This window comes from Beta vulgaris, chromosome 8, assembly GCF_026745355.1.
Source record: "Beta vulgaris subsp. vulgaris cultivar EL10 chromosome 8, EL10.2, whole genome shotgun sequence".
Taxonomy (NCBI): domain Eukaryota; kingdom Viridiplantae; phylum Streptophyta; class Magnoliopsida; order Caryophyllales; family Amaranthaceae; genus Beta; species Beta vulgaris.
In genome coordinates, this window is record NC_079209.1 from 4,838,113 (window position 1) to 4,850,397 (window position 12,285).

Consider the following 12,285-nt stretch of genomic DNA (forward strand, 5'->3'; position numbering starts at 1 on the left):
AACAGGAGTTTGCACTAGTACAGAAAAGACAATTTGCGTCGGATGTGAGCCGCCTATTTGCGTCGGACTACGGTGCGACGCCAAAGCCCTCGACGCAAATGGCTCAGAAACGATTTGCGTCGTATGCGAAACGACGCAGATGGTTCAGCTATTTGCGTCGCACCTATATACGGTACGACGCAAGTGGCTCTTGCCAGGCCCCAATTCTAACCCAAGCCAGCAAGGGGAGGAGGATGTGCGTCGCACATTGCACAAGGTGCGACGCATATTTGTGATTTGCGTCGCACCATGGCTATGTGCGACGCAAATCTTGAAATTCTGCGTCGTGTGAAAACCATCATCCGACGCACATCACCAATTTTAATAAAAAAAAAATCATTTGTCACAAATAACTACTAATGCGTTTGGTTTATAAATTGCTCATAATACAAATTCGAATCACGCTCTATAAATTGCTCATAATGCAAATTCAAATAAAAAAATACAGTAAATAATCCCACCATTAATATCATTCACAACATGAAGAGTTTACAACATAATGCAAATTAATTCAAACCACCATATTCATCTTCTGTTTACAACATGAGGGAAATATATAAAAAAAACTAAAATTTCATATCTAAAGAGATCGAAATGCTTGGACTGTAAATTTCTTCTCCTCCAATAAATCTGCATATAAAACAAATTTGATTTTAACTGATGTTAGAAACTGAAAAAGTTACCGGAACTATCAAAAATGAACGAACAATTGAGGAAGAATACTTGAGATAATTCACAGAAAAACCGAAAAAACATAATCAAAGAAACAAACGCCCTCAACGAAAAACACACAAATTTTATCAGATCTAATATTTTCCTCAAATAATTAAATTTAGAATTTTTCCACCACCATGCATTTAAAAAAATTATAACAGTTTCAAAATAAATCATTTAACTCTAATTCCAAAACAAACCGACAAAAAAAAAACACATTAATGTTTTTCCACCACCATGCATTTAAAAAAATTATAACAGTTTCAAAAAAAAAAAAATCATTTAACTCTAATTAGAAAAAAAATCGACAAAATAAAAACACATTATCGAAGATCTAATATTTTCCTCAAAAGATGAAAATTATAATTCAGCCACAATCACGCATTTAAAAAAAATATCAAGGCGTTCTTCCAATCAACACCCTAACTTTAGGGAAGAAAAATCGAACAAAAAAATCTATTAAAATCCCGAAATTGTAAACTGAAGATTTTTTAGCGTTTGTAAAACAAATTAACCCTAATTTCCAAAAAACACTCGACAAAAAAAAAACGACATTATAAATTTTTCCACCACCACACATTTGAAAAATAATAAAAATATACCTGGAATATTTTTTTTTTATCAAATTCTTCTCGTTCTTCAAGTCTAGATCTTCTTGTTCTTGAAATTCGTACAAAACATTCGAGAAAAGTGAATGAAATTTCACGGTAAGATAGAGGAGGAGGAGGGAGGAGATTTCGTATATTCGTAAAGAGAGAGGAGGAAATCTGAGAGAGAAAGAGAGTAGTGACGGCGAGTAAAGGGAGAGAGAGAGAGGAGTTAGAGAGAGGCTGCTGATGAAAGAAAATTAGGGTTGAGATAGAGTTAGAGGAGTAGTAACACGCGTACATTAAAAGTTGGACTGGGCTTTTAATGTGCGTCGCACAGTTTGCTTCATGCGACGTGCTATCACGCGTACATTAAAAGTTGGATTGGGCTTTTAATGTGCGTCGCACAATGGGCTTCATGCGACGCGCATAGCTTCTGTTATGTGCGTCGCACCATGGGCTTCATGCGACGCACATAGTCATTTTGCGTCACACGTTAGTTAGATACGACGCACATAGGTTGTCTTTTGCGACATTTCCTTACAGCATGCGACGCAAATAGGTTTTTTGCGTCACTTCCGTGTCTGTGCGACGCAAATCAGGGGACGCAAATCGTCCTTTTTCTACTAGTGTTGTATGATTGTTGTGTGGATGATGGATCAATGATTTATCTGGTCCTTTATGTAAATGGTATGGTCATAGCTGCAAAGTACAAGTCTGATATTCAAAGGTTGAAGGGCATCTCTGTCCTGAGTTTGAGATGAAGGATTTGGGTGCTGCGAAAAAGATTTTGGGGATGGAGATCTATAAGGAAATAGATTAGAGAAAGCTTTTCTTGTCTCATAAAGGTTACATTCAAAATATTTTGTCAAGGTTTGACATGTCAACAGCTAAGCCTATAGATACTCCAAGTGCCTCCAATAGTCATTTTTCTGTTGCTTTTGCACCTAAGTTTGGCGAGAAGAAGAAGTACATGAGTCGGGTTCCTTATGCTAGTGTAGCAGGGAGTTTGATGCATGCTATGGTTTGCACTAGACCTGATCTTGCACATGCATTCAGTATTGTTAGTAGGTTCATGGGTGATCACTACAACAAAATGTGTCATTTAAGACCAAAAATTACGACCACACACGTTTCTGGTCGTAGATAATGAGCAATAACGACCAGATCTTCTAACTGGTGGCAAATAAAAGAAATTATCTACGACGAGGTGAATTTTCTGTTAAGAGGATTTTCGATTACGTTCGCAGACAGTCAAGAGGATTTTCTGTTACCTTAGAGGTACGTTTGATGTTGGTCTTTTTTTATGGGAATGATACTCAGTGTTAAGTTACTTGTTATTCTGATTCTGATTATGCTGGTGACGTTGACAGTAGAAGGTTTATGACGGGTTATGTATTTACTATTGGTGGCTTTGTTGTTAGTTGAAAGGCAACTTTGCAGGCTAAAGTTACTTTGTCTACTAGTGAGGCAGAGTACATGGCGTTGACAGAAGCTGTTAAAGAGGGGATATGGTTAAAAGGGCTACTTTGTCTTGGTTTACATCACGATTAGGCCATTATGTATTATGATGGTTTGAGTGCAATATGCTTAGCCAAGGATCAAGTCCATCATGAGAGGACTAAGCACATTGATGTGAGATATCATTTTCTGAGGAGTGAGACAAGGGTTAAGGTGAAGAAAGTAGGTACACCTGATAATCCTACTGATATGTTCAACAAGCCCGTTCCGCATAGCAAGTTTCAACAATAATTGGATTTGCTCAATGTGCATGATTATTAGTTGCCCTTTGGGAAAAGTCTGGGGCCTTTACGGGCTAATTTGGTGCCCTTAAGGGACAAATCTAATCTGGTTGTCTTTCGGGGCAACTCTGGTTGTAGGGAGAATCTGGTCATTGTGTTCAATGCATCTGTTAATCTGATTTTCTGGTTCATTGTGAGAGAATTCAAGTTAAGGTGGAGATTCGTAAGATAATGCCTTGAATCTGGTTTCGGGTTCGTCAAATGATGCTGTCGCAGGCCCGCCCGGTCGAGTCAGGCAATGTCACCCGACCAGGTGGGGTCGAAGGTCCAAGCTGAGGATTAGAAGCTGGGGGCCCGATGGCGTCGGGCGGGTGTGCTCGATCGGGTGATGTTATTGATCTACGACAGGGCGAAGGTCTCCTGATCGGGCCTAAGAGCATTCTTCATTTGATATAGTGGGCCGACTGATTGGGCGGTGGTTATATTTGAAGCGGGGGAGATTTCCGAAACGGGGTTTGACTTGTTATTTAACCTAATTTCATTTTAAGTCGTCACTAGTGCTAAAACACATATATAATATGATACTCCTCTTCATCAACAAAACTATTTTCTCTCTCTACCCATGGATGTAGCCAACACACTGTTGGTGAACCACGTAAATCTATGTGTTGTTTATTACTAATCTGCATTCGTTATATGTTCTTCCTCACATTTGTCATAAAATGAACCATATTAGAATTGATATAAAATAAATGACACAATGTCATGAACAATCAGAAATAATAATATGATAACATATTACAAAATGACATTAAAATAAAACTCAAATGTCATGAAATAAATCACAGAATGACATTAGATTCATGTCATTATTTGTATAGATTCCAAGTCATTTTTGTTGGAGTCCGTATCATTATGTGTCGTTGTGTGTCATTATATACGTGTGAGATTTAGTTACACAAATAATTATGTACTGTAATACTCCCTCCGTTTCCTAAAGATCTTCCTTGTTACTATTACTACATATACCGATGAGAATCAATTTGTGCAGGGTGTAGGGTGGGTAAAGTAGGAGAGGGGTGGGTAAAGTAGGAGAGAGAAAATAGTTAAGATAAGTAAACAAATAAAAAGGGATTAAAGTAGGAGAGAGAAAGGGAGTAGAATTGAACTAATAATGTAATGGTGGATCATATGATAGGGACATGAGAGGGTAAAAAGGAAAAAATAATTCTAAATAAGGAATATAGTAAAAGAGGGAGGATCTTTTGAAAACACACTGAAACGGAAAGAGGGAAGATCTTTAGAAAACGGAGGTAGTATGACGCTTTTGATAATTGTAGGTCTAAAATTTTTAACCGCTAATTTTTCATAATTATATCTATACGACCACGTAATTATAATTTATTATTACCACTGCACAAAGACCCATATCGATCTTGAAAATTTCAAAGAATTACTCCTCTTTAGGGAAGTGTCGGTCTTTTATCAAGATTATAATCGACAGTAACATGGTAGACATTATTGGTAGCACATCATGGCTTGATTTTCTTGGTGTGTCGATTTTTCCATTTTTAGGTTGCATAGTTGACTCTTACATTTACTTGCTGGTGTAAAAAAAAAAAAAAAAACAACCAAAGGTTCCAATGCACGAGATATTAGTGTTATGAACGCAAGGATATTATTGAGCTATATAGATTATAGATATATTAGGAAGCTAATATTGGTTGATGTAATTTCCTTTGGGAAGAATACTTGTACTTAATATACTAAAGAGATGTTAATTTTCTAGGAGGAATGGAAAGAACAATGCAGAAGTTGCAAAACAGAAACTCAAACTCATAACTCAATATTTTCTCATGAAATAGAATGACAGTAGCTTGCCTATTATATATAGGCTAATACTAAACTAATTAACTGGCAATGCAATCCCACGTTTTACTCTACTAACCAACAAACCAAAGTCATGCTAAGTAAACCACTAACCTTAAAAGAAGGAAATTAACTAACCACTAACTCTAAGCATGCTATGCTAATCTACTGATTTCACACCCACGTTCCTAAACTCTAGGAAGAAACTTTGAAGGACCAATTCCAACACAACCCCTTCCTTCAAAGTTTGGGAGTTCACCAACAAAAAAAAAAAAAAAAAAAACGAGACTCATTATCCATATTGCCATGGAATTCAACTACTGCCACAAACACGCTGAACACGACCACACGACTACGAACTTCGACTTGGACTCGACCACGAACACGACCTCGACTATGACTTTCACGACACATGACTTTAGAAGAGTCGACCCTCTTCTTCTTCAACCTTTGTATCATAATTTACTTACTCAACACGTCCTCCATATTCTGGATCACAACTATGACCATATTTACTACGATCTCGATTTTCTCCACGACCTCGACCTCGACTTTCTTCCTAACCGCGACCACTACCTCAACCATAACTACGACCACTTGCATACCCACGAACTTGACAACCCATTAAATGGGAACCAGTCGACACATTAAACGAACAAGCACACCCGTTTTTTTTTTTGTTTACACGCACATAACAAAACACTCTCAAACATTTTCACTCAAATTTGGAACAACTGACGACATTTTTTTTCTTATGACTCACAACTCACGACTATCTATGATTATTTTTTTTAGGCTTAGGATCGAACCATCGGCTCTGATACCATGTTAATTTTCTAGGAGGAATGGAAAGAACAATGCAGAAGTTGTAAGACAGAAACTCAAACTCATAACTCAATATTTTCTCATGAAATAGAATGACAGTAGCTTGCCTATTATATAGGCTAATACTAAACTAATTAACTGGGAATGCAATCCCACGTTTTACTCTACTAACCAACAAACCAAAGTCATGCTAAGTAAACCACTAACCTTAAAAGAAGGAAATTAACTAACCACTAACTCTAAGCATGCTATGCTAATCTACTGACCTCACACCCACGTTCCTAAACTCTAGGAAGAAACTTTGAAGGACCAATTCCAACAAGAGAATCAATAGAAAGGCAATACAAAGAGTTAAACTTGAAATTTTAGGACCCGGTCGTTATCGTTTTTTGTTTTCAGTTTTCAGTTTTTCATAAAACTAACAACTAAAAAAAAAGAAATCAGAAAAAGTGGTATTCACTTTTTAGTTGTAAGTTTCAAAACCGTCATATTTCCAGTAAATTTGACTAATTTTTTATTCACTATAAAACATAAATATATCATATGACTTTGAAAATAAAAAACCCATAAAACAAAAAATCACAGTAATACCAAATGAGCCCTTACAGATACGCTTTCAATTGTGACCCAAAACAAAATGGTTGATTAATTGTTGCGTACATAAATTATATCAAAAATAAAAATTCGATAATAGCTACTAATTAAATATATACTCCATATGCTCGTTTCGTGCGTCCTATATTATATTATTCGTACACCAAAATGATTAAACTACATTATCAACATCATTAAGGGTGCGTTCTGTTCAACTTAAAAAATTAAGTTTCAGGTCCAATAAGTTCAGATAAGTTCAGATAAGTTCAGATAAGTTGCAATAAGGTCTAATAAGGGCAATAAGTTCCAATAAGGTCTAATAAGGTCCAATAAGTTCCAATCAGGTGCAATAAGTTCCAATCAGGTGCAATAAGTTCCAATCAGGCCTAATAAGGTCCAATAAGTTCCAATCAGGTCTAATAAGGTCCAATAAGGTCCAAATAGTCAATGTTTAATAAACATTTGTATTATTGTCCATTATTTTGTTATTCATAATTTCATATCACTATTAGCTGATTATGTTATTATTAGAATTTTAATTAAAGTACCACAATGATTATATAGTATTATACTTGTATTAGTGTCTATTATTTTCTTATTTATTTAAATAATATTATAATCATGGTCAAATAATTAAGGTTAACAATAATAATAATTATTATAATTACAATATTTTGCAATTCGTCTTTAAATAACTAGAGATAACATGTTTTCGTTACTAATAACAATGAAAGATATAAATTTTTGATTTTCTACTAGTGTTTTATAAAATCAAAACAAGACTATTAGATATATTAGTGGTGAAAGTTATGTATAGGCAAATATATACATAGTAAATTTTTTTTTGTTAAATAATTAACATAAGAGATGATTAATAATAATTATTTTTTAAAGGACGAATTATAATAATTATTACTCCATAAAAAATTTTGAGGGGTAGTATTTACGTTAGTGGTAATATTTATGTTATTCATGGTCAATGTTTTTGTATAATAAGGTCAAATAAGTTTCAATCAGGTCCAATAAGGTCTAATAAGTTTCAATCAGGTCCAATAAGGTCTAATAAGTTTCAATCAGGGCCAATAAGGTTTAATAAGTTTCAATAAGGTCAATAAGTTCCAATAAGGTCCAATAAGTTCCAATCAGGTCCAATAAGTTGAATCAGGTCCAATCAGGTTTAATAAGTTCCAATAAGTTCAGTTCAGGTTCAATAAGTTCAGTTCAGATAAGGTCCAATAAGTTCAGGTCCAATAAGTTGAATAGAACGCACCCTAAGTTTGTATCAGGGTTGTGTCATATTCGTCACCCCTAATTATGTTGTAAATGGTCATTGGACTACTGGGCATAGTTTAAGTTTGGGATGATTTGCATGATGTTGCAGGTATGAAAGCGATTTTTGTACATTATATCTATATTATATAAGGGAAGGAAGGAGCTGTGGTGTCTCCTAGAAAATTACTTTATTATCCTCATTAATAAATTAACTATTTTGCAAAAAAAGAAAAAAAAATTCAAACTCAAATATAGAATAAAAAAATTAACAAAAATATTGAACACAATTATATAATAACTTAGTCACCACAAATAAAGTCAATTGTCTACAAGTATTCACTCATTCATACTAACAAAGTAAATATGAAAATTATATTAGTCAAATGTTTTATCAATTAATACACAATCAAGTATTTCGTATTACATTAAAATCGAGAAGTAGTGTACTTAATTCAAATATCAGTAAAAAAAATTGTAAAATAAGAAATCATATATAAATTCAATAAATTTTCCTTTTTGTTCATCGAATTTAACTTTAAAAAGTTACCAATCAAATTATGCAATTAAAAAAAATCATACTTTGTATGTCTAATATTCAAATTTTACTCTTATTTATGCCAAAACAACTCAAGTTTTTGTCTCGAAAAAAATCCAAACACGCATCGCGTACATAAATTACTAGATTTAGATAAAGGTAACCATATTAGTTAATTTCTAATACATCGTTTACAAAGATATACTTCCTCCGATTCACAATAAGTGAAACACTTTCCTTATTTGGCATATTCACAATAAGTGAAAACAAGCTCTAATTAGTAAAAATAATTCATTCTTATTACAAATATGCCACCAAAAAGCAAGAGGGGACCATAACCTATTTGTTTCATCACCCTACATTCCTTGGTATGTGTACTTTCTCTATGTTTCACTTATTAAAACGGAGGAAGTATATAGTTTTAAGCCGAATTTTTACAATCTCCTATATAAATAGGAAAATTTTCATAAAACTACATTTTATAATCAACTTTTTCAAAAAAAACTATCTTTTCAAAATTTTCTTTCAAAAAACTACATAATACAACAAAATTCTTTCAATATACTACCATTTGACCATTAATGAGGTTTAACCACCAATAATTCGATCACTACAGAATGCTTTTCAGTCCTCCCCTCTCGTTTCTATCGTCTTACCTAGCTTTCCCACTAACAGCAACCCTACAGGCATAAGTCATTTAATGATTAATAATCATTATAAACATAAAATGGTAATATATTGAAAGAAATTTATTATATAAGGTAGTTTTTTAAAAAAGTTAAAAGGTAGGTTTTTTTTTAAAAAAAGTTGGTTATAAAAGATAGTTTTTTGAAATATTGCCATATAAAAATGAGAGTTGGCTAAGTGCCCAACATTGACTATTCAATCTGCATGCCTTGTTTGTTTCTCTGTAGATGTGTTTGATGTTCCAATTGTTGAAAGAATTGAGGAGGATCTTTCCATCTTCTATGATGTTTGCAATTTGCCAAGGAGGAACCCATATTTCTTGTAATGCATTGATGACTAACAGATTGTCTCCTTTTATTAACAAATTTTGGATACCCTCTTGAATGGCGATTATAATTCCTTGTGGAAGAGCTTTGGCTACGAAGATTTGCGCTTTTCTCAAATTGTAAGTGCAAGCCTTATGGAGCTTCTCTTGGTGGTTGCAAATGATAACACCAGCTGCAGCACTATAGGAGCGGGTTGAACCATCGAAATTTAGTTTGAAGAAAGGATAGGAGAGGATGCCAAGCTACAAGAGTGGGGGAATGGTTGAGTGGGAAGAGTGAGAAGGACAAGAATTTGGATAGAAATAAGAGCCTGTCAAGTGACAGTGATCAATAATTGTACGTAGAATCCATTTTTCATAATAGGACTGGGTTTGTGGAATATTTGTTTTGGATATCTGTTGTGCATGTACATGTTATGTTTTATGCACATGTTATGTTTTGATGATGAAAATTAATATAATATGTTATAGCATGAAAGTATGTAACAGTTGCAACAGATGCATGAAGAAAGAAATTGATAAACGAAGACTTTGAAGAAAAGAAGAATCAAGAATGAAGTTCGAGTTTATAATTTCTTAGAATAGTAACTTTAGATTCAAATGTAATATGCTTAGTAATATGCAATGTGCTCAATATAGAAATATAAAGTTAATATAATTATTATCTTCTTTGAGTTAAGAAAGTAAATAATTATATTAAAATTATATTTCTATATAAAAAGGAAATAAGTTTTCAAAATCAGAAATCAAAAGGGATTAGGAAAACGAGTTTTTAAAGAAAAAAGATTTTCTAAAAATTGCGTGAAAAAAGGTTTTAATAAAAACAAGTTTTATAAAAGATTTTGATGAAAAACGTGTTTTCAAAGAAAAGATTTTTTATAAAACAGAATTTTATAAAAACGTGTTTTCAGTTTTTCTAAAAGGATTTGGAAAAATACTTTAAGTTGAAAAAAGAAATCTAGATGGAAAACTTATCTTTGTTTGTTTAAAAGATAAAGATAGAAAAAGATAAAGTTTATCCCTTAAATCAAGGATTAAAAGATAAATATATTTTTAAGTGATTTTCGTCCTAACCAAGCCTATAAAAGGGAATCAGAATTCACTTTTAAATCTCACGTTTTCAGAGAGAAAAATCGAGTCTAATAAAAAGCTGAAAACTATTTCCTTGGCACTGAGCATAGCACTGAGCTGTTAGGTTTAAGTTACTATTTCACAATTGTAATTGTCCTCTATTTGCTTGACTAAGAAGCACATCTTTGAGGATCGTTCTTTTCTGTAACTTTTACATTATAGAGTGTCAACACTTAGAGTTAAGTGTTGGGAGTCATTACTAGGGTTAGTAGTGAGGGAATCGTATTGTATCAAGAGTTTGATATTTAGGATTCAAAGAAATAAAAGAGTTTTTGTTTCTTGTGGACGTAGATCTCAGAGGTGAGATTGAACCACGTTATATTTGTGTCAAATCTAATATCTTTTAAGTTTTTATTCGCAAAAACGCAAATTAGTAATTTTCGAGTGTTCAGCTCAGAGCCTGGCACTGAGCTGTGAAAGGATTTTTGCGAAAATCGATTAGATTTCACCACTCAATTCAACCCCCCCCTTCTTGAGTGTTCCCTTAGGTTACAACAAGTGGTATCAGAGCAGGCTATTCTCGTAAGACTCACATCTAGAGAATAGAAACCATGAACACACAAGACGATATTGACAGGTATTCCAAGTGTCCAGTTTTCAACGGGAAGACTATGGATGGTGGAAGACTAGGATGAGGATTACATTCAAGGTTCTGATTTTGAATGCTGGAGAATCATAAAGACTGGCCTCTACCTATTCAAGTCAAAGATGCTGAAGGAAACTGATCGAAAAGGAGGAAGATAATACAATTCTGTTGACTATGGAAAGCGAAAAGAATTACAAAGCTATGAGTATTCTCCAATCTGGAATTGGACCTGATGAATATTCAAGGATCTCGCATGCACTACAGCAAAGGAAATCTGGGACACACTGGAATTGGCACATGAAGGTACAAACGAGGTAAAACAGTCTAGGATAGATTTACTAGTCCAACAATATGAACTGTTCACAATGACTAAGGATGAATCTATTAAAGATATGTTTACCAGATTTACACTAATAACTAATGAACTAAGATCTTTAGGAAAAATCTATTCTTCTGAAGATTTAGTTAGAAAAGTGTTAAGAAGTTTGACTAATAAATGGCTTCCAAAATAACTGCTATTCAAGAGGCTAAGGATTTATCAAAACTCTCACTAGAACAACTCATTGGTTCCTTAATGACTCACGAACTTGTTTTAGACTCTAAATCAAGTGAACCAAAGAATAAAGGGTTGGCCTTAAAAACTGAAGTAGAAACAGATGATAGTGATAGTGATGAAGAACTAGCTTTTCTAACTAGGAAATTTCAAAACTTTCTGAAAAAGAATAGGAATAACAACTTCAGGAGAGGTGGAAACTCCAAAGGTAAAGGCACTACTTTTAACCCTAAGAAAAGTGCTACTAACTCTGGTTGTTTCAAGTGTGGTGAGTATGATCACAGGATTAAAGAATGCCCTCTGTGGGATGAAGAAAAGCCTAGAGAAAACGAGAGCAGTCTAAGAAGGAGTACAAGAAAGCCATGATCGCAGCAGTCTGGGGAGACTCGGATTCTGACGAAGATCAGTGCCACGAAGACAAAATTATGTCTGAATGCTGTACAGACCACTCTGAAGACGGCACTGAGCCATGACGACTCACATCTATGCTTGATGGCTAAAAGTTCGAACCCTCTTGAAGAGGAAGAAGACAGTGAGGTAAGTCTAACTTCTTTAAAACCTTCAATTCATCTTCTTTCCAAAAGTAAGCTTGTCATATTGCTTGAAAACGTAATTGATGATTGTCAAAACATGAATGATAATTTTGATAACATGAAAAAGGAAATAAAAAATTTGACCAGGCTAAAAATTGGATTAGAAACAGAATATAAGGAATTGCTGAAAGAAAACAAAACTCTAATAAAAAGGATTGACGAGAAAGACTTAGAGATAAACACACTAAAACAAGAAAGACTCTAGTTGATAATCTCGTAAACAAACTCAGTGC